Below are 22,724 nucleotides of genomic sequence, written 5' to 3' on the forward strand. Positions count from 1 at the left end.
ATAAATTTGTTTTTGCATTATAAAATTAATCTGAACGCTAAAATTACTTTTTACATTACTAATTTTATTGAAACAGAATTGGTCTAAAGTATATCATATGTACTTATATAGTTTGAAATTTTATTCCTTTACAACAGTAAATTAATGAACATGAACGGAATGAAATTTGACCGATTCACGGTAAAATGTTTCTAATCGTCACAAACTGAAACCGATAAAAATTAACCATTGTCAACAAACATTCATCCTAGTCTATCATAGATTTCACTTGAGTTTCAATGTCACCAACACGAAACTCTTGAAACTAATCCAATACTTATCGATTAAGAAATATTAGATTACACCGATTTCCAACCGATCAGAACACCGTGTTTTTTTAACCGATCACAAGTATGAATACATTTGACCAAATGGAAGACAGAATATTTACACCAATCACTAAATTCCAGCCGATCACAATTTTTAATTTTGTAATCGATCTCAAAAGCAAATAATTCTGAATGGAGAAAATTTTGACCAAACAATCAGTAAATCTTTAGTCAAATTATAGCAGTGAATACTGTTAAAACCAAATCGACAGACCACATTTTTGCACTCATAAGATTTAGAAATAAACTGTTACGTCAACCAAAATATGTAACTGTCATTGTAGATGATAAGTTGAGATCTTAGGTTTGAATTTTATTTAAGATTTTCTATTTGTAAAGCAAAAGCAAACTAATTTTATTACATCAGCGTTTTTTAGCATTCCCTTTATTTTCTTTATTCCTCAGAGGTATCTCTGAATTAGGAAGTGAAGAGCAGATTTAAGAAGTAGCCGACCACAAAATTAATTTTTTTCGTTCCATGAATCACAACTTATCGGCATATGGATTAATTCTAATTCCGTATTTATTTATAAACTAGCATCTCTATTGTGGCTTCGCCCGCGCTATATAGTTACTTGCGTTTACCGTCGCGGTCAATCTTTTTTATTATTTTATGTTCTTAAGTCAAGTAATCGGAGGCAGGTACAGCCAATCGCGTCGCACGTATAGTAATAGTGGTAGTGGCTGTGTTGGTTGAGCCGCCTCGCTGTACACCGTCGCACCACCTAAAAAAACCTTAAAGTTATTTTTAAATATTTATCTGAAGTGTATTTACAAGCGCCCAAATCTACTTAATATCTCGTTTATTATAGTCAGAAATGGGAAAAATTTGCAAATAGCTTATTTACCTTTCTACACCCACTTCAAGGTCGAATTTCTGAAAATCTAAAAATCGTTTTTTTATAATAAATGAAGATCGATATTCAAATGAGGATTGTGTAATCTTCACACCAAAAATTAAGTTGATATCTGCATTTGTTACCGAGAAAAAAAATAGTAAATTTCATTGTTACTCCATTTTAAACCTTTAAATTTCAAAAAATCCTTTCTTAGTGTAAGTTTTTTTCTGGGCGTTGATTATGAATGACTCACGCTATTTTATTATATATATATATATATATATATATATACATACAGATATTTTTCTTTTTTTTGGATAACACACATCGTTAACTTTATCTGCTATAATATTTATTTAGAAGATCAAAAATGTCATTAGCGGTATTTTTAACAGAAAAATATGAGTAGTATTAAATTGGTTGTTATACTTTTATAGCCGTAAAGGTTTAAACTTTAAATCTTTAAAAATAATAGTAAAGAATGTTCAGTTGTAGCTTGATTCGAGTACAATAAATGAATCTTTACCGTCAAGCTTGTTTTTGCAGTTTTCAAGTTTTTTTTTGTGTTGTAATACTTAGTTTTCATTAAAGTATATTTAGTAAAGTGTAATGCTTAGTTCCATTAATGATAGTACAGGTAATCTTTTGTATTGAATGCTATTTATTGCTTGAAGGTAAATATTTTTGGACACCGGAAAACGTAAATTATACATAGATAATAACATAATAGTTAAGGTGGTTGAAAATTTACGAGGGTTATTCAATTATTAAAGAGAAAATGGCAAGAAAATTATTATTTATTCAGTAACAATAAACAAATAATAATTTTCAAAATACTCTTCGTACTCTACTTTTCATATTCTCTGGCTACGTTTATGCACTTGTCCCATCTTTCTGTTTATTCCAGTAGTAAAGAATTATTTGACATGGTGTCGAATTCGGTGTCACGTAAAACCTCTTTGATAGAACCAAAGAAAAAATATCTGACAATGCGAGATGGAGACTGTAAAGTGGATGTGGCAATAACCCCTGACCCAACTTTTGAATAGCTTCCCTTATCTTTTGAGCGGATGGGAGCGGGCATTATCATGCAGAAGAATTATGCCTTTTGAGAGATAACCAGGTCGTTTCCTCCTTATTGCGGGTTACATTTTGTTTTCTAGCATATCATAGTAGTAGTTACTGTTGCTTGTACCTTATTCTTTAAAATAACCGCAACTGGAACTTTATAATCACAAAATACCGACAACACCACTTCGAATTTTTTTCCTGACGGGTGAACACGAATGTTTCCATCCCGTATTCTGACATGTGGATTTCGGATCAAAATGATGAATCCAAGTTTCATCACAAGTTATTATGCAAATTATTATTTAAAAAAGTTTTACCTTCTACTAAAATATTTGTTTAATTGCCAAACCGATGTAAATTCGAGTGTCTTTGTGATTTTGCGTCGACTGTCTCGGAACCCAGTTTAAACATATTTTGCGGCAATTCAACTTATTATAGATAATGGAATGGACTTGCACTACAAATCTCAGCAATTTTCCATATTTTACGCCTATGCATATTTATTGCAAAATAGATCATTAATGCGATTTATTAAAGCGTCAGTCGAAACTTCCATTTATCTTCTATTACGATGAAACTCGGTGACACTTGTGCTGACCGGTTTAAACTGTTCAATTCACTTATAAAAATACTACTTTTTACTATACTGTTTTAACATCCGGGAGTTATTTTTCAGTAAGGTGTACTCAGGAGGTATTCGTTTCAAGCGGAGCCGACGTTTTGAAGTAAACAAAAGAGGTTGTAATAATGAAAATTTCTTTTCGAACAGCTGATATTTTTTATGTACTTCAACTTTAGACAGTTTCAGTCTACTCTATTAATTAGTTTTCCGTTGTTGCCTTATGTCTCTTTAATTATTGAACCACTCTCTATATTACGTAGTTTTACTCATATTTTTTTTTTTAAATATTAATATTTAATATAAGAAATAATAAACAAATATAAATAATAATTATTATTATTGTTATTATATTTACTCTATTACGTCGTAAATGGTGTCAAATAAAAATTTGCAAGTTACGTATATGTCATGTACGGCACCACTATTTTCAGTTTCCATAGACAAACTATTGTGTAAATTCCCTCTGTTTTTTTCTACCGTCTCCTCTTACTTCCGACAGCAGTAATACCCAAACGTTTCTAATTAGAAAAAGTAATTTGTAGATATTGTTTATTTTTGTTTGCTAACATACACGAAACCAATCGTCGTGAAATCATTTACGCTGACTTTTTGATGTCTTGAATTTTAATGCAAACTGTAGTGATCACCATTTATCTTTAATTATTGTTTTTATTACTGTTGTATAAATGCAGTTATTAAATCGCATCTTTGTAGAAATCCATTTTTTACATTTAAAAGTGTATTTTTCTTCTGTAGTAATTACATAGGAAAGTTATGGTTCGGATAGACGGTTCATTCAGTTAATATCGTGTAACAGAATCGTCTACACTTGGATCTATTCGGTGTGCAACGTTATGTTAACATTTATTATATTACTAACCTTCACTGTGCGGTCTAATAATTTCTTTAGCTATTTACAAAGGTATTATTTAGGCCTTTGGAATAGTACTTAGGCGTATTTTCTTGTTATACTCTAATTACACTTAATAAATCACTCTTATCATTTCATAACCTTATCCACGATGTGCGTCGGAAAAATTGCTTGTTATATCTGGGATCAAATAATAGCTTTTATTTAAGCTTAACTGAAATTTATCTGTGTATTATAATAAAACTGATGTTTTGCTTGTTATCGTCCAAAATGAATTTGTTTAACGATATTTTTAATTAATTAAAACGTGAAAAAAATGTACTTATTACATAGATTATTTTGTAGTCTTTCGCTATGAATGTATTTATTCATATTTTCACTCACCTCACAATAATTTCTGAAACTACTTTAACAAAACGTGAACTTATCTTAACCCTGACTTAAATATTAATAATATTTACAGAGGTCACCGCATCCTCTTGACAAAAAATCGTACGATATTCTTCAAAATCGTTCCTCCTAACGCAATATCAAATTAAACATTTACTTATCTTAGCGACGATATCCGATTAATACTATATCATTTATTTTTCGGTATTTAATACTCGTACATAATAGCTTGAAAAGTACTGTTATAACTAACTCGCATTAAATTCTGACGAAATTAATTTTTTTTTACTCCTATAAAAATAAAAAGGTTACGCTTCTTATCTACAAACGAAATATGATACTTGTGAGAGGAAGGATTCCTACAGCAAGTTACCATTCATCGGCGACGCGACGCTTCGAGTGAGGGTGTCGGTAGCTGGCAGCAATACGTTCGACGTTTCCTTCTTGCTTCCAAATGATAGTCTTTTCGTCTCGACCGATTAAATGACAATTGCTCCGAAGAAATGACAATTACTAGTCAAAAGAAAAAACTTACATAAAAAGTGACAGCTTATTCTACGACAAGTGCGTCTAAAATGATGTACTTTAAATATAGAAATCCTATACAGTATTTAAAACAGTTTGTGTAATTGCTGTTCGTCATATGATAGAAACGCATATACATATGTATTGTTATACGGTGTGTGTATTTAAAATAACAAAAACACTAAATCTGAAAGTTGTTTATTGAAAATAAGATGTGATTACTTACTTTGTAGTCAAATGAAGCCGGTTTAAATTTATTAACATATAGTGCGCGCGCGCGTGTTTGTGTGCGCGCGCGCATATCTATGAGTGGTTAGCACATTTACATTGATTAGTTGTATAACGGTTCAAGCATTTAACTGCTTACTCCATTAAACCTGAAGAATATTACTTATACCGGCCTTTATTTGGCAATTCTATATTTACATAAACAATGGAATATTATCTACTTAAGATCTCGTTTGAGAATACTGTAATTAAGAAACGCGTTTTTGTGCCACAAAGAAAAATTCATTTCCCGGTCGTGTCGTTTGAATGAGTACCGTCCTATTTTTATTCGATCGTAAATGTTTAGATTATTCTATGTTCACGTGTAGAACGACAGTTCTACACGTGAACATAGTTGTTTTCCACTTCTCCATTGAACAATTGTTTCCATGAAAAGGAGACTCGATTTAATTTAGAAAAAAACCTATAAAAATATTCACTTCAAATGATAGACTATATTTATCTATAATATGCTTGGGAATTTTGATGTTATATATGTACGGCCTTAGGAGAACAAGATTAGCGAACCCGGAGCACTGGCCTGTTACAGTTTTACTTTTAACAATATATAGGTCGCGTACCGTAACACAACTGCACATCAAAATATTACACACGCTAACATTAAGATGTCTAATAGGGTTCCATAATCGACATAAACAATTTGTAAATGTAGGTCATGAATAAAGAACAATGGGTCCATAAACGACCTTGTTTATAGTAAGGTCGTTTATCGAACCCTATCAGACGTTAACATAGATTAATTCGATTCTCTGCCGCTTATAAACAGATTTTTTTGTCGGGTACATCGACTTCATCGATTTATGTTAAGACTGTAGTTTGGTAAAAATCGATATAACCGGGTTTTTCGTAAAAAAACGGCTATCAACTGCAAATAAAATTAAACATTTAGAAAAGGGACTCGATTGAATATTTTATCATTCGGTTTTCGAGAAGCCGGTAAACGAAAAGGTAAATTTCGTTCTTTCATGATCTTTTTCCCCGTTAGTCATATGGTGATTGCTGTTGGTGGTAGAATACGCGAGTGAACCGGCACGAAAGGAAATGATTCTGCAGAAAAACATTTTTTCGAAATCCCTTGATCCGAGTAATACATAAAGGCTTGTGAAGCCTAGAATAAAATAATTACCGTTGACCGTATAGATATGACCGCATCAACTGTTCTATAAATTACTAAGATGTTCGTCAGAAAACAATATGACTTTTTTTCATGACCTAGCATTATGTTACCGTATTTTTCCCCGTTAAATAACTACCGAGCGAGAGAAAAACGATTAAAATTAATCGGAAAACTAAGGTATTTATCTTATATAAAATATACTATATAATTATAACTTTAGATTTTTTTTCAGAAATGAGATAAATAAAAACCCAGATGCAAGCAAATAAAATAAAAATGAATCAATCTTTGTGCGAATAAAATAATTTTTATGATTTTAAATTTAATGTATTTTATAATTATTTTTAAGAGATTGTTCGGTGGAGGAAGGAAAGATTAGATTGCCTTGAGTTGAAGTCTTCAATTGGAAAGAGCTGAGAGCCTTTTAATAATTTGTACGGATGCTTTAATAATATAACTTTATATAACTAGATTATCATTTTGATTTTGTCACAAACCGAGAAAAACAGTTTTTGGCAAATTAATACAAGATCGTACACACAGAATATGTGGACCTATACTCCATTTATAAGCATTATATGTGTGTGCGTGCGGGTTCAATATTTTTCATTTAGTGTGGCTACGCTAAATATTTGACTAAGATCACAAAATTATCTTCATTGTTTTAGAAAAATAACAAAAGATTGTAGTATTAATAATAGATGACCGTATTATTTTTCACGCGTTCTTTACCCCACCGCAGTCGAGTACGTGCTGCGGTCGATTACAATTTTATTGTCCTTCATTTATTTTTTTCGTCGGTCAATGAGTCTAAAATCACGATCGATATTGCACCCCTGCAAAAATTGAGAGAAAAACATTTTTTATTAATTTTTTATTTATTTAAGAGCACGCAATGAGCTCCACCATATTTTTGTAACATGACAACATTTACCACCCGGTAATAGGTACCTTATTACTATATCAGTCGCCTTATTATTATTTATATTAAAACTTTTAAAGAATCTCTAACGAGATAGGCTTCAACTGCAATTACGAGTAAGTGTTGTCCGGTTTGAGGTCGACACTTCATAAAGAAAATCATTTATAGAATTGTAATTACAGAATTAACACTGGAATTTACTCGAATTAGAAGTAACTTTCACTTTTAAGTGGATTCGAACCACGGGCCATACGGTATCATAGAAGAGCTATATTAAGATACGATTGAACATAACAATCCATCGGATTGATGAATAGGTTGAGTTGTTACCAGTATTTTAAAACAATATTATTCAATCTATTTCAATTCGTTCATACATCATTAACATCGCATGAACAATCATTTACACCATTATACTTGTAATTTTATTACAACACACTGTTATTACAATTCTTTATACTTTACGTTACAACTTTATTACATTAAATCGTTGTAAGAAGAATTCGCAGCTGTTTCTTATTTATGTATATTTTTATAACTCGTTAAGTAAGTAATTGTCAATATAATAACTTTTAAGTATAATTATTTATGTAACGAATTTATGGGAACTAGTTAACTCCATAATGAAGATTTAATAAATATTTGTATTTATTAACCCGATTATATTTATAAGTAATAAATATTTACGTAATAATAAAAAATCGATGGTGTACAATTTTCCCTAGGTAAGTAATTTAATTTTAATTGTACAATAAAGTTAGCTTACTGATATAAAAATATGAACGTTACACTTTCAGAAACGAATTCAATAACAAAGTGCAGTGTATTTTAAAGCGAAATTGCGCATTTCCAGCGCTGTTCAGCTCTTATTTATTTCAAGAGTTCGATCTCTTAGTGGTCTACAATAAGAAAAAGCTAATTCTATCCGGTCGAATTTCATTATTATACGGTCCCCGATACAATATACAAAATGATCGTAGATTATTCAGAGGATTTGTTTTTAGATATTAATAATAACAAAGCAATGTGCATACATGCATGTTTTATTGTTGAAGAAGGCTTTTCAAACAGTTTTGTTTATAACACTTAACTTCAAACAATTTCCACATTACCATCTTTTCTAGCGGGTAAAATGTCCAGACGATATTCAGTTTCACGCTGCACATTACGAAGAATATCTGGAGTTATTCCATTAATTACACCTTCGATTCTTCTTTTTCGTTCGTTGATGTTTACAACCTTGTTTGCGTACACCCTGTCTTTAACAAACCCCCAAAGAAAGAAATCGAATGTCGTAATGTCGGGGGATCGAAGTGACCAGGGAATTGGTCCATCACGAGGTCCAACGTTGAGGAACCTGTTCATGTTGTTAGTCCATAACATGTAAATCTCAATGTGTAGGCGGTGTGCCATCTTGTTCGAAATAAGCGTTGAATGAACGCCGATGTTCAATTTGTGGCACTACATACTCCTGTAAAAAGTACACATAACTAGCACTAGTAACCGTTCGCTCGGCGATGAAAAAATTACTTCGTAAGCAGTCAGCGCACACCAAACGTTAATTTTCGGGCTAACCCGTTGTGTTTGTCGAACGGCGTAAGGGTTCTCGCTACCCCAAATCGGATTTTCAAATTCGACAATTATCACGGTTACGTAACCAAAAACCTGAAAGGTATCTTCGTCAAAGAAGATTACTTTTTCTAAAAACGCATTATTATCGTTCATTTATCAAGAATGTCCACGGCAAAATTCTAACGGCGTGACTTATCATCATCTTCAATCGACTGAATTTTGCATGCGTGAAATTTAAACAACTTGTGTAAAAGCTTTAAAATTATCAATTATTGTATTCCTGGTTCTATACTCGAATGACGAGTCGATTTACCCGGGTAACTTTGAAAACTTCCTCTTACTCGATTCCAACTTTACTTGGAGATAGGAAGTCTGTCAGCACCTTTTTTGTGTACTACATTTCCTGCATCCTTAAACTGATCATGCCAACATTTAACAGACTCTTTATTAGGAGGACCCCGGCCGTACTCTAAACGAAAACGTCTACGAACAGTAGTAACAGATCCGGTTTCATAAAACCATTGTACGCACATTGCTTTCATCCGGACGGTAGCCATTGCGTAACTGACGATTCCCCTGTCGTTACATCGCGCCGGCGGGTTAATTCAAGTTCATCAGTAACTCTAGTATGAAGAATAATTTTTGAAAAATCAACGCGCGCTACACTGGTTTTTTAATTTTTTATTAACCCCTAAAATGCGCTGAATAATTAATATTTACTGTATATAACTGAACTGAACTTTGTAGTTTCGAATATCAGCAATATTCGGCAATTATTAAATATTTCAGAAAAATAATATTTAATTGTATAAAAGAGATGAGAATTTAAATAACGGATACATTTTTCCCGATACATGTGTGTAAGAGTAAAAATTCTGTTCATAAGAGAGCGTGCGTTTTTTATTTCGTAATGAGCAAAGTTTTGATAACTCATTCAGAATTCAAAAACAGGAAGTTCAATTCCAAGCAAGTAAGATTTATTTAACAGCGGCTTATCACACTTGACATTAAACTCTTCCTATTAGCATACTGCTTATTTTGTATAATCATTATAAATAAAAATTCAAATTCTGGGTTATCCAGTACATAATTTTACCGAATTTACCTTCAAATTGGTAATTTTCGATATTAAAAATGGATTCGTTAACGAATTAAAACGTTTTAAATGAATTCCCAACCGAGATAAAACGGAAGTTCGTGACAATGATTATTTTTTTGTAGTTTCAAAAAAAATCATTTAAATCGTTTGAACGATCGAAACTTTTCTTAGCTTGTAAACGGCTAATTTTAACACAGAACATTTCATTTAAAAAAACTTCCGTGGTTTCAAGTTTATTCGAAGAATCTAACAGCTAGACATTTTAATTTGAAAAAATATGTTCGACATTCGATTTTATTTTTGACCTCATAGAATATCTTCAGCTAAAACCTTTGGGCTAGCGTAACAGAATATAGAAGTTTCATAAAATAAAGCCGTTCCCTTCGAATAATAAAAAATCGATCCCCTAAGAATAAGAATCCAAGAATCTCCTATCAAGAAACCTTAACCTAGTTTCTAGGTTAAGGTTTCTTAGAAGTTTAGTTTCTTAAGTTTCTTAGCGGTTCAGTTCCTCTTAGAAGTCCGACTGTAAAACGTAGTAAAAAAAAATGTTCTAAGAGCATCGACATTGCTTTCGTCAGTTACGCAGTTTAAAAGTCGATTTTCACGATTTCTACCAGCCTTTTGGACGATGAAGATAGTGAACTTAAGGCAGGTGATCTTCCGCGTAGCCCGAATAACTATAAGGATCGAAAAGTCTTTTCTCTGGGACGTTATTACCATAAATTTCATTATAATGAGTGTATTTTATCGCCTATAAATGAGGAGAGGTAGAATTTGAGGGTGATCGAATGATTAGAATAGAACCGAATCAACCGGTTCAACTCTTCGATATAATTTTAATGGTTTTTGTTCCTAAAAGTTCAAAAACAATCGATCATCATAATCGCACTCGATTACTCTTCTCCCTACGGATCGAATCGCCTCTTACAAGAAAACAGTGAATGACCTTAGATTTAGCACATTCAAAATAATTTGATAAGAGAGATGTATTGTGAGGGGGGGAGTAAAACTACTACGTTATTAGCTGAATTATCACTAAAAACGGAAAACATGGAAAGTCAACTTTATAGATCATCTACTAAAATGAATAAATCAGTTGCGTTTTTCGGAACAAACATTGGGAAAGATACGGGCGCAGCTGGGAGATAACAGAAGAAATACTGGGTAAATATTTATCGATTCCAGGTGATTCGACTTATATTAAACTTGGGAGGCGACGTCAAAGGTTGCTGGTTGCAATTCTCGAGGAAATGTGTCAAGCGGGTTTCAAATATTTAAAAACCATTTCAGCAAACCGATTTATATATTTACACAAGCAGAAATTACATAGGTCGTTTCGTCGTCTAAGATACAAATTGTCATTGTAATTTTATAAAAACGTCGGCGGATGTTAAAATAATTCTACAACAAATAAACACTGCTTTATATCAGCCTCCAACGACAGCAAATTAATTAAAATAAAAATGGTTTTCTTCGCTCTATTTTCATATAAACATGATTTACACAACGCTCGATAAAAAGCGAGTATCCCGTAAGGTATTCAATTTTATGTACATTCTTCTTAAATTTCCACAAAGTATACTCATAGCCAGAGTTAAGGATAAATCCATACCGAAAAACGTTGAACAATTTATTTAATTACACAACTGCCCAAAAAAGAGTGTAATGTATTTAGAGGTGCATTTATGTATGTTCCACCGTAGCAGCGCAACGGCGGAACCGATCTAGATTATGATCCCGTGTTGAAATCCTTACGTTACCGGGAGTTTCATAGGTTAAATAAATATATGTAGTACTGGAAATTTGCCGGTTGAAGCTTAAACTTTAATGAATTGAATAATTGAACCTCTATCACTGTGTTACCTGGGTTTAAACTTAATGATTCAAATCAATCGAATGTATAATATTACAAAAATAATAGAATTAAATTTACGTTAAATAAAATGAAATAATATTAAATAAATAAAAAAAATTTCTGTTTAATAATAATGGGCTTCCCGTGGTAACAGCGTATGAGGCTAAGGTAGTAAGGTGATACGAGCACCTCATGCGAGGCTAGACCAATTATCGTCAACAACTAGTATTTAATATAGGACAATTACTATTCAGAGCCTCCCGACTGCATTTAAATATTTTTGTTGAAGGACAAAATTTTCTTATCGATGTGGTGAGAACTTAATCAATGAACAAGCTTAAATGACTGCTATTATCTACAACATAAACAAACTCATTTTAAACAAAGTAAAACTGTCTGAAATTTTATGGTTATCTATTATTTTATTTAATTAAATACTGCATAACGATGTTTACTCCTTTATTTCCTACCTTGTTTTCTTTTTTTTGTTCGATTTTTTTATTTATTGTTTTGTTTTTGGCGTATTTTAATTAGTTAGTCTAACTGTTTTTATTATATTTTCTAATATTATAATCACAGATTGGAATTATATCCACAAATTACGACTAGAATTATTTTACTTGTACCGATGGGATCGGTGACAACCGATCGTTTAGACTAGAATGGCTAAAAGAATACAAGATTTACTCGCCGTGTGAAGACGAACGTACATTAAAAGTTCCTTCTATATTATAGTCTGCAAACGTTTTTTTCTGTGGTTTAATGAAATAGACCGGTCGTTGCTTACACCGGATGTTGAACGAGCCGAGTTAAATAGGTGGGAATCCTTGTTACTCACTAAGATCGTTGGAAAATATAATACGGCAAGACAAGTTTTTATATCGGCGATTAAATTTACAAGATCTACACCCCGTCCAACGTGCATAACCGGGACTAGATTAGATTATGTATATATTAGATAATGGTAGTATATAAACTTTCTTATTGCATTTGATAAAAGTCGTTTATGTTCTAGCATTACTATCAGATTTTTTAATTTAATCAAAAGATTACTTTCAATAAACCGGTCGAGTTTTATCGGTAAACATAAAATGCTAATTGTCGAGAAATTTGTCCAAGTTACCCAAAAAATTACAAAAAAAAAACATTCTACAAAACTAAAATTCTAAACCTAACCGATAATAGGGAAGTATAAATAACAGGGGGAAAATAGTAATTTACTTCGAACTAAGAAATATATGAAAATTCAAGGTTTAAAACTTTTAATTTTGGGTAAAATAAATAACTATTTTGTACCGTATCAGTCAGTATATTTTAGGCCAGGTTATTAAACCGGTACACATGAAATGTGCGTGAGAAAGAAACACAGAAACGGATGAATTGCCTTTCTGAGTATTTGTAAACGTGTTTATTTTGACAAAGTGAGAGTTTACTAGTGATAATGGCTACCTGTTAAATAATTGCTAGTAATGAACCTAATTTACCGAAATAAGGTTATTCCATATCCACGAGTCTCCTTTAATTTTTGTAAGAAGCCGAATTAGATTACCTTTTTGATACTATTCACCAGCACTCGTTCTTCGTGATCTTTGAAATAACACGTAAAATCTAGCCTATTAACCCGGTTTATAACTTAAATAAACAAAATAATGTACTGTACGGAGATTAAATACGACTACTTTTACAGAAATTGAAACTTTCGGTAAAAGTATACACGATGTAGTAAAACTTTCGGTAAAAGTATACATAACTAGGCTAATTATTTCTACTCCTTATCGTGAATACCTCTGTATAGTACCTCATATGAAAAAAAATAGTAATTGTTTTTGGTTTTATCTATTTTAGGTTTTTATAACAGCAATTTTCCTGTTAAGTGAACGCAAAAAATAATATCGTCCGAAAACTAAAAGGGGCTCTTAGTCTTCACTGAAGTTACTCTACCCTTCAGTCAATATTCTTCCCCCACGAACTGCATCCCAACCCCGTAGGGAAAGACACCCGCCTTGTGACGCTTCCGGTCGCCACCCCCCCTCGTCGTTCTTAGTCCTAATGGGCTTTAACGGGAGTCGTCTTTCGTCCTCTGACTTTTTACATCTCATAGTAATAAGCCTGGCCTCGTTGGGATACCACTGATATAAATGCCTCAGTAGACATTTACATCGGTGATTTTATTAACTCGGCTTTTGCCTTCGCTGTAGACCTCGTCCGGACATCTTGAATATCCTACTTCGTTGCCCTCTGAACTAGCTAACCGAATTCGCGGAAGCACGAACCACGCGCCTAGATCTACTTTAACTGAGCCACTTTCTTGTAAATGTCTCATAGATTCGAGACAAATTAAAAAAAAAACATACCACCAAAAATGTTGTTCGCAACAACGAAAATTTAGTCCTAGTTCTCTTAGTGAACTCAACTACCGACGAACTCCAATGAAATTCATTCGGCCGTTCGAAAGTTACCATTCGACAGACACAAAATATCGAAAATGTCAAGTTATCAGACATCTCGCTCGGCCGAGTGATATACCTAAGTACTTTAACAAATTTGTTAGGTTTTTTGATCTTACTATTTTGTTATTTCGACATATGTTTTTAGTATTTAAATCTTTAATTCAATCTTTGAAAGTCTTCCGTTTTTTTTTTCAGGAGATAATGGAAAAAATGGAAAATTTATGTTAAACAAGAATTTTACGTGTAAAATTTCTAGAGTGTAAAAATATCATCATATTACTTTTTGTACGGTGAAAAGTTCTAGTTATTATTACAGTTTAATTATATAATCGAAGATAGAAAAATAGCATATTTACTTTGATTCCGTCAGTAAACTTTACAATCAAATAATTTTTTTTTTATTCGGATCGATACATAATAATACATTACGTGGATCACGTCAGTAACAGGTAGGTATGCTACTCCACAAATAAAAAAAGGAGTTGTCCCATTTGCTTGGACTGTTCGAGAGAAACCGCAGTAAAACCTTGATCAGAACAGCATTACAAAGTACACGATTCATTATAAAATAAAAAATAGATAAGACTAGAGGCCGTAAATAAAAATAATGTAAAATATAAAATATGAAATAATGTAAAGGTAAATAAATGAAGCTATTAAATGTATAAAATAATTACGATTCAGAAATCGTAAATTAAAATTATCTGAGTAAATATTATGTATCTTGAACGTACATACGAGTATTTATATCAAAAGGGATGCAGAAAATTACACGCATTTTTAAATCGTTTAGTTAGTATTTTCTAAAGTTCATCGACAGAGCAATATTAAATATTTAAAAGCATTTAATTCTGCATAATTTTTTTTTATAAGCTCCTTTAAAGGCAGGTGAAATTGAAAACTGGAACTGAATAAATTATACGATTTACGATCGTAAAATAAATTATACCGGTAATAAATTATACGATTGTAATACCCGAGGTTAATTTTGCTCTGCTTGTTTGTTTTTTAATGATGGGAATAAATCTGAACGGATTTCAATGATATATTCGTTAATTAGAAAAACTTCTTAACGAACCGGCAGATAGGTAAAAAAATGAATTTCATAAAAAAATAGGATACCGATTGTGTAAAATTCACAAATAAAACAAAAATCTACGGTGGTAAATAGGATCAAAAGTTTGCAAGTAAGAAGGCTTTAGCCTCAAGTATGAAGCTCGGGATCGATATGAAAAAACGATGATTTTTTCGTACCGTTAGTTAAGGGAAATTCAGACACATCCGAATACGATTTCTTCACACGCCGTGTGTCTGATATTTGATAGTTGCAGAACTAGAACACTGATAATGATAGAAAAAATGATATGTTTCCTTCCACAGAATTTCCTTCCATTTATGAAATATTTTTAATGGAAAAATAAATTGAAAAATTATGTAAAAATATTCAACCTAGTAAGACGGTTATTCGAGAAGCTATCAAAACGAATATCGTATTTAGAGGAACGTAACTCTTTTTAACTGTAGTCGAAAAATAATTTTGTTGTTGAATACGTTTTCTGACAGTGATCTGAAGCAAAGACGTGCACAAATGTCTAACACACATACTCTTATTAGAGTTTCTTCTATTCCTTGACAAACAAAGTGTATCTGACCCACAACAAGCGGTGTACTACTAAACGCAACAATCGGCGAAATATTTCACTAAGTATTCTAAAACTGTAAGCTGTTTTTATTATTATTTCCTTTATCTTTCATTTTCTACTTCCTGAATCGAAACGGACACGATGGATAAAATAGTAAAATTAGTCGATCATATTACAGAAATAATTGGGTAACCGATGTGTTTCTTTTTCGTTCATTATTTAAAGTTCACATAATGCGGTATCTGTTTCAAGTAGTACGCCCTTGAATGAGAATAAACCGTAGAACAACTAGCGGTATGTTTTTATCATATGCAATAATAATCGAAGCAAACATATTCTGAAAAAAAAAATCAACAGATAATTTGTCCTGTTGCATTCATTTTAATAATTAACTGCTAAGAATTTTTTTGTCGGAGAATTTCTTGATTTCTATTTTAAGAAATTTTATTTATAACATATTTTAATTAAATGACTGCACGCTAACCTGTACGTACACTTTGCAGGGTTTTTAATTGCATTTTTATTCATCTTTGTTAGAAACGTTAGAATTACGTCAAAATAATTACACTGATTAACAATGATTTTGTTAAATGAGAGTGAATAACTGATTCTAAAAGTATTTTTCATGCTGATTTCAAATATGAAATCAGAATTTTTCTATCGGGCTTAGTTCATTTGTAACTATCAATCTTATTTTCAGGTAGTATCATGCATGAACTACAAAGAATAGCATTTTGTGATCGTATTTTATTATATTATTTATCAACTAAATAGTTTTTGTTTATTTATTACAGTACCTTAATTCTTGTCACATTGGTTTGTTAGACATTAGTCATGTTTATAATTTACACATTAATTAAAATGAACAAGAATGTGGTTCATTCTTCCTATTTTCATATTACTGAAAACATAACATCCACTCATTAGTTATTTCTGTTATTATATTTACTTACAAGCTGTCGTGCAGACTAGAGAAATATTTTCACTTTTCATTCAAGTGCGAGTTCTCATGTGTGTAACATTCACCTATGTAGCTGGCTTTTGGATTTGCGGGTATGTGTTGTTCAGTAAAGAGAGTATATTGTTTATTAAATTAGTGTGTTTTTAAAGTGTTAATTTTTAAACAATATTAGTTATTGCAATATATTAACAATGCCTTGCAGTTGCATTAATCATCCAAACAATTTTTGCTATATCTGTGGTGAGATTATGTTGTAGTCTCAGAAAAGAAATATAACTTCACTGATAAAAAAGTCGTATGAGCTGTATTTTGGATGTAAATTAGCTGATCAGGACAAATCTTGGGCTCCTCATATTTGCTGTGCTTCTTGTGTGACCGGTTGGCTTAATGGATCTCGTCATATGCCATTTGTAATTCCAGTGGTTTGGAAAAAACCGAAGAATCACACCACAGACTGTTAATTTTGTGTAATAAAGATATTTGGAATAATGGCTAAAACTAGACGTACTGCTAAGTACCCTGATATTCTCTCTGCCATGTGGCCAGTAACACATAGCCAAGAGCTTCCAATTCCAGTACCACCAGAAACATGGAACTGATGAAGATGAAAATGTCGAATCTTGTGCTGACTTATCAGGCGATGAAGAAAGAGATCCAAACTTTCTAGAAAATATATATACTGAACCCCATTTAATTAATTAGAATTAAATGATCTGGTTCGTGATCTAAATTTTCAAAGAATCAAGTAGAAATATTGGCATAAAGACTGAAAGGATGTGATCTTTTACAACTAAATAGTAAGATAAGTGCTTTCCGTGACAGACAGTCAGAATTTGAACATTTCTTCTCAGTACGAAAGTTAGTATTCTGTAATGATCTCGACTGTTTACTGGAAGCTTTGGGACATATGCACCATCTTGACGATTGATGACTATTGAGTCATCAAAGCATAGTTTGAAAGCTGTTCTACTTCATACTGGAAATAAATATCCATCAATACCATTAGCATACAGTGTTCACATAAAGGAGTCTTATGAAAATATGAAACTTGTATCGAGCAGGATTCAGTATGAGAAATATTTATGGTATATTTGTGGAGATCTGAAAGTAACAGGGCTTTTACTTGGACCGCAACTTGGATACATTAAGTTCTGTTGCTTTTTGTGCAAGTGGGATAGCAGGAATAGGTAAAACCATTATATAAAAGAGTAATGGTCAAAGAGAGAGGTACTGACTGTAGGAGAGAAGAATATTGTTAGTCAGGCATTAGTAAAATCAGAAAAAGTTTATCTTCTGCCACTACACATTAAGCTAGAATTATTTAAAAATTTTGTTAAAGCAATGGATCGTAATTGTACAGGGTTTCAGTTTCTATAAAACAAATTCCCTTATATAAGCGCTGCTAAAATAAAGAAAGGTATATTTGTTGGACCACAAATAAGGAAAGTAATGAGTGATCTGGCGTTTGAATGACTTGGAGGTTACTGCATGGAAATCATTTCAAAATGTGGTAAATAACTTCCTTGAAAATCATAAGGCCAGTAACTACAGAGAACTTGTGAGTGAACTCCTTCAAAACTACATAGAAGTTGGGTGTAGCATGTCACTTAAAATTCATTTCTTACATTCACATATAGTTTTTTTCCAGGGATAAACATGTTTTTCTTTTATCAGTGATGATCATGGAGAATGCTTTCACCAGAAGATATCTACAATTGAATCATGATATCAGGGAAAATGGAACCCAAAAATGTTAGCTTACTTCTGTTTGAATCTAAAGAAGGAACTAGCTACAGAAAATTACAGCAAAAATCCAAAAGAAATAGATTTTAGGTGAGTACAAAATGCATGTAATGTATTGTCATATTACATTCACCACACATTTTGTATTTTTTTTTTTTTTAATTTTCAATTACAAAAACTGAGCCCGATAGAAAAAAATCTATTAATATATATGAAATCAGCGTAAAAATACTCTAAGAATCAGCCATTCACTCTCATTTAACAAACAAAAAATTTAAGTTTGTTGACCAGCATTACTTCTTTGTAGATTTGATGAAAGACATCGTTATACTTACTTTATAAAAATAAAAAATAAAACCGTCACTAATAAAATTCTATTATCTGAAGTGTGTATTTTGACATTAAAATATCAGGAAAAAATAGAAATTAACAGAATAATACTTTAAATAATAGATGAATAAATGAGATTCATACAATTAGTAAAATAAAAAAAAAAGTAAAATGAATAATAAAAAATGATTGTTTATATGTCAGTGTTTTCCCAGACATTTAAACACGATTAGGATAAACTAATAAAAGAATACTGCACCTATGCGTGGTTTTTTACGTTAAAATAAATCCTTATCGAAAGAAAATTACTTTTTCTAATAATATTAAACTTTAATACAAATATGACGGCACAGATTCTCTGAAGGTAGTAACAGAAAAAATACAGAAAAAAATGTAGGAAAAAGATATATATAAAAAAAGTAAGAAAATGGATGAAAAATATGTTAAAATGAATGTTGGTTTTTGAAAATCGCTAAGTTCAACCCAGGAATCTAACCAGGAACTTTGAATAAACACACTGTTGTTTTTTTAATACATTTTTTCTTCTATGTAAATTTTTTTTTTTGCAGATATGAATCGAGTAGAAAATCTGATAATCAGGAGTAAACGATGTAAAAATCATTTGAGAGACAAAGACCTGCGTAATGGCAAAAAACCGATCGCTTCAGCATGTTTGTTATTATTTCGTTATATTCGGGAGCAATATACAGGACGTTTAAAGTGATAGCCGATCCCGGTCGAGAAACTAATTCGAATATGCAAAACGATTAATAAAATTAAATACCGTTATCTTTATTTTTTTATTTTTTAATATTTCGGTTCAGAAAATGAGACGGCAGAATAAATTATTTAGCCGTAAAAGAAAATCTCAAAATTAGCCGTAAAATCTCAAAATTATGAATACCTTCGAATAACGAGCAAAGTTCCTTCCGACCATAAGTGTCCATTATTCTGAGTGTTTCCGTAACAGCACAATAGGTCAAAATGAAAACTAGATAACATTTCGGTATACAGTAAAATTTATTTATATAGTAAAGTTTATCGTAACATTTTGCGATTCTACATTAGTATGATATAGCTACATTATATTAAGAAATAAAGCAGTTGAGACGAGCCTACCAAAACAGTCATTAGCGTAATTAGACCGCTATCGTGATGATACAAAACAATCAGGATAAAAACGAATGAAATTTAATCGTAAAATCATCTAAATATTGTGACAAAAAGTGTATAATTAACGATAAACTTTAAGGTGTATATTCTTCAAACAAATGTATGGTCCAACGATGTACGGAGTATTTTTCAAAAACTTTAAAACTTTTCTAAAATAAGGCGGTAGACACGCATCTAAGTGAAACCGGTCGATCGAACTCGTCGATGAAGATTTTCTTTAACAGAGAATTATATTACCGACTAAAGGTTGATCATCGATATAAAGCCAAGTGATATTGTCACTTTCGTAATTTAATAAAAAAGATTTAACATAAAAAAACTAATAAATCCAAAAGAGAACCAAATAATTCACTTTTATCTTTTTTAAAAAAAAAAACTTTTTCTTTCATTTTTTAAAGAAAAAAATTAAAGGCTGTTATTATAACTAGTGTATGATATTCAGTATATATATATATATAACTTTACCATTGTTTATTAATATTTACTCTTATAATTAAATAATGTTATTTATAGGTTACGGAATGCTATCATGGTAACGTAATATAAAATAAACGAAAAATATAAATATAATGTTTAAATACTCCATTACAAATCTATTGAAGATATAAGCATTATATTAATTAAAACTATGTAGCAAATATAGAGTTCAGAGTTCGTTAACACTGTTTATCGGCGAGTTACACTAATCAGATTTTAATATTACTTTTAAAAAAAATACACTTTTATGTTACTTTTCAACGGCATTCTCCATTATAAGGTGAACTCTTTTTCCACAAAAGTATTTATATCTGTTTTGCGTATGTATGCTTACGCGTGCGTGTGTAAGTATATATATATATATATATATATATATAACATCGAGTGCATATATATCTACTATTCTGTTAATAAAGTTTAATTTAAAGCTTAAGAAATTTATTTTGGTCTGAATGACTTAATTTAAAATTCATAAAAAATTTTTGAAGTCAACCAAATTAAAAAACACGTATGTTTAATTATAACCAAACAATTAGTTTCTCCGTGTTTATTTTACGATTAACGATGATAATTATTTTATTATTAAATCGTAATAAAATTTACCTCTAGCTGAATTTACATTCATTTTACTCAAACACATATATATTTAGTCGAATTCTGCACTAGAATAAACAAAAAACTAATAAATATAAAAAAATCAAATCACAGTAACTAAACAATGCATTGTAATGATAAGATTAAAACATTCAAAATTTAAAGAAATAATGATCTCCTTTAAGTAATTAGAACGACATTGTTTTAATACTTTCTCTCTATCTATTTTCATTCACGGAAGATTTTTTTTAAAATCAGTTAAAGAAAAATACATATTTATTTAGTGGATTTACCTCTTCGGTGCCCGTAAGCTTTGTGTAACTACTCGGTGACGAAGTTACAGTATAAACGCATAGTTCGACTAATAAAGTTCGATTTTTTGTTTAGATTTGTAACTACTCGTTTACCAGTTTTGTGAAACAATAAAAAAAAATGCCGGTTATATGTTTGAATTTTAAATAAATAATTGTTTATTTGTGAATCGTAAAGCAAAATAAAAATTAAGTCCCAATTATGTAATATCATAATTTCGTACCGTATAAGTTCATTTCAGCTGTTCTGTTAATTAGCCAATTGTTTTTTGTTTTTTTTTTTTACCATTAAAATTATTATGATTCCATAATATTACTTACACCTCATTATTTTAATTCTTAAAATTATTATGATTATTATTTATTTATTCTGCACGTGATGTAACGATTCATAATTTCATCACGTCACAAAATTTTAAATATAAACAGGTTTATAAAAATAATTAACTAAAAATAATTTAACCGGATCACGGTTTTTAATATATTTTTCAACATTAAATTCACGAATTTTTTACCGAAAACAGTTAAAAGGTTATTTTTAGTAATAATTTTGTAATTTTCTGTAGAATTAGTTTATTAAATTGAAACTGCAACTCGAAGAAAAAAGATCGTTCGTTAATCAAAATACTATACAATCGCGAATAAACAAAATCAAATAAATATTATATCATTCCTTAAATTACTTATTCTCGCTCAAAATTCTTTACGTGTAGAAAAGTGCGGCTGAAACTATTAACAATATATTGTCTTGGATCAATTTTTATTAGTCAAAACCGCGTAACAACGGGGAAAATAAATCCCAGTTATTTCAGTAAGAATGTGGTTGCTCGTCGGTTTGCGATTATCACCATTTTAATTTCGGAATATCCGTTAAATTTTAAGGAATACTTTAAGAATACATTAACACATTAATGATAATACCTGGTGGTCACTTACGGTGTGTATCTTTAGCGAATTAGACGGTAGGTAACAGTGGAAGCTTAGGCGGCAGAGAAGCGCGTACGATGAAGATGAGCGTACCTCTGTGATAGTACCAGAGCGACCTTGTTTCACCGTCGACGGTCGTACAGAGATTGACATCGGCGGTATTATCGACAAACTTCTTAATGACTCTCGCCGTCGATAAATTCAATGTGGAGCACCAATAGAAAGCGAGGACTCGAACCCCGATTGAAAATCAGAGCACGGAACTGCGCCCGCCTTCACCATCGCCACCTTCCGATGCATTTTAAACCGGCCACATCGCGCTACCGGTTACCTGCTTCTGGTGGAACCCGCCCGCCCGATGGTTCCCTTCCTATCAAGTAACGTGTGATAACATCGACCGGTCTCAGTCTGCGATCTTTCCCCTCCGGAATCGTCCTCAACCGACCGTGAAAATAAAAGTTGTAAAACCACTTTAATTTTACGCGAATAATTATCGCTCGACGGAGAAATATTTGTTTTCCTTACCGTTCTTTCGGTATATTGCTCGATGTGATACCTTTTTTTTAAAAAAAT

The 22,724-nt window shown here is 31.3% G+C and overlaps 1 protein-coding gene across 1 annotated transcript in view; it reads right to left on the bottom strand.

Annotated features, from left to right (window-relative positions):
- Positions 1–22,297, bottom strand: part of LOC142322860 (uncharacterized) — a 61,681-nt gene extending 39,384 nt beyond the window's left edge. The window contains exon 1 of the mRNA XM_075361946.1: positions 22,161–22,297. The gene's annotated coding sequence lies outside the window, so the exon portion shown is untranslated. The remainder of the gene's footprint in view (positions 1–22,160) is intronic.
- Between the last annotated feature and the right edge of the window lie 427 nt (positions 22,298–22,724).

The sequence above is a fragment of the Lycorma delicatula genome, chromosome 4, assembly GCF_047948215.1.
Source record: "Lycorma delicatula isolate Av1 chromosome 4, ASM4794821v1, whole genome shotgun sequence".
Lineage (NCBI taxonomy): Eukaryota > Metazoa > Arthropoda > Insecta > Hemiptera > Fulgoridae > Lycorma > Lycorma delicatula.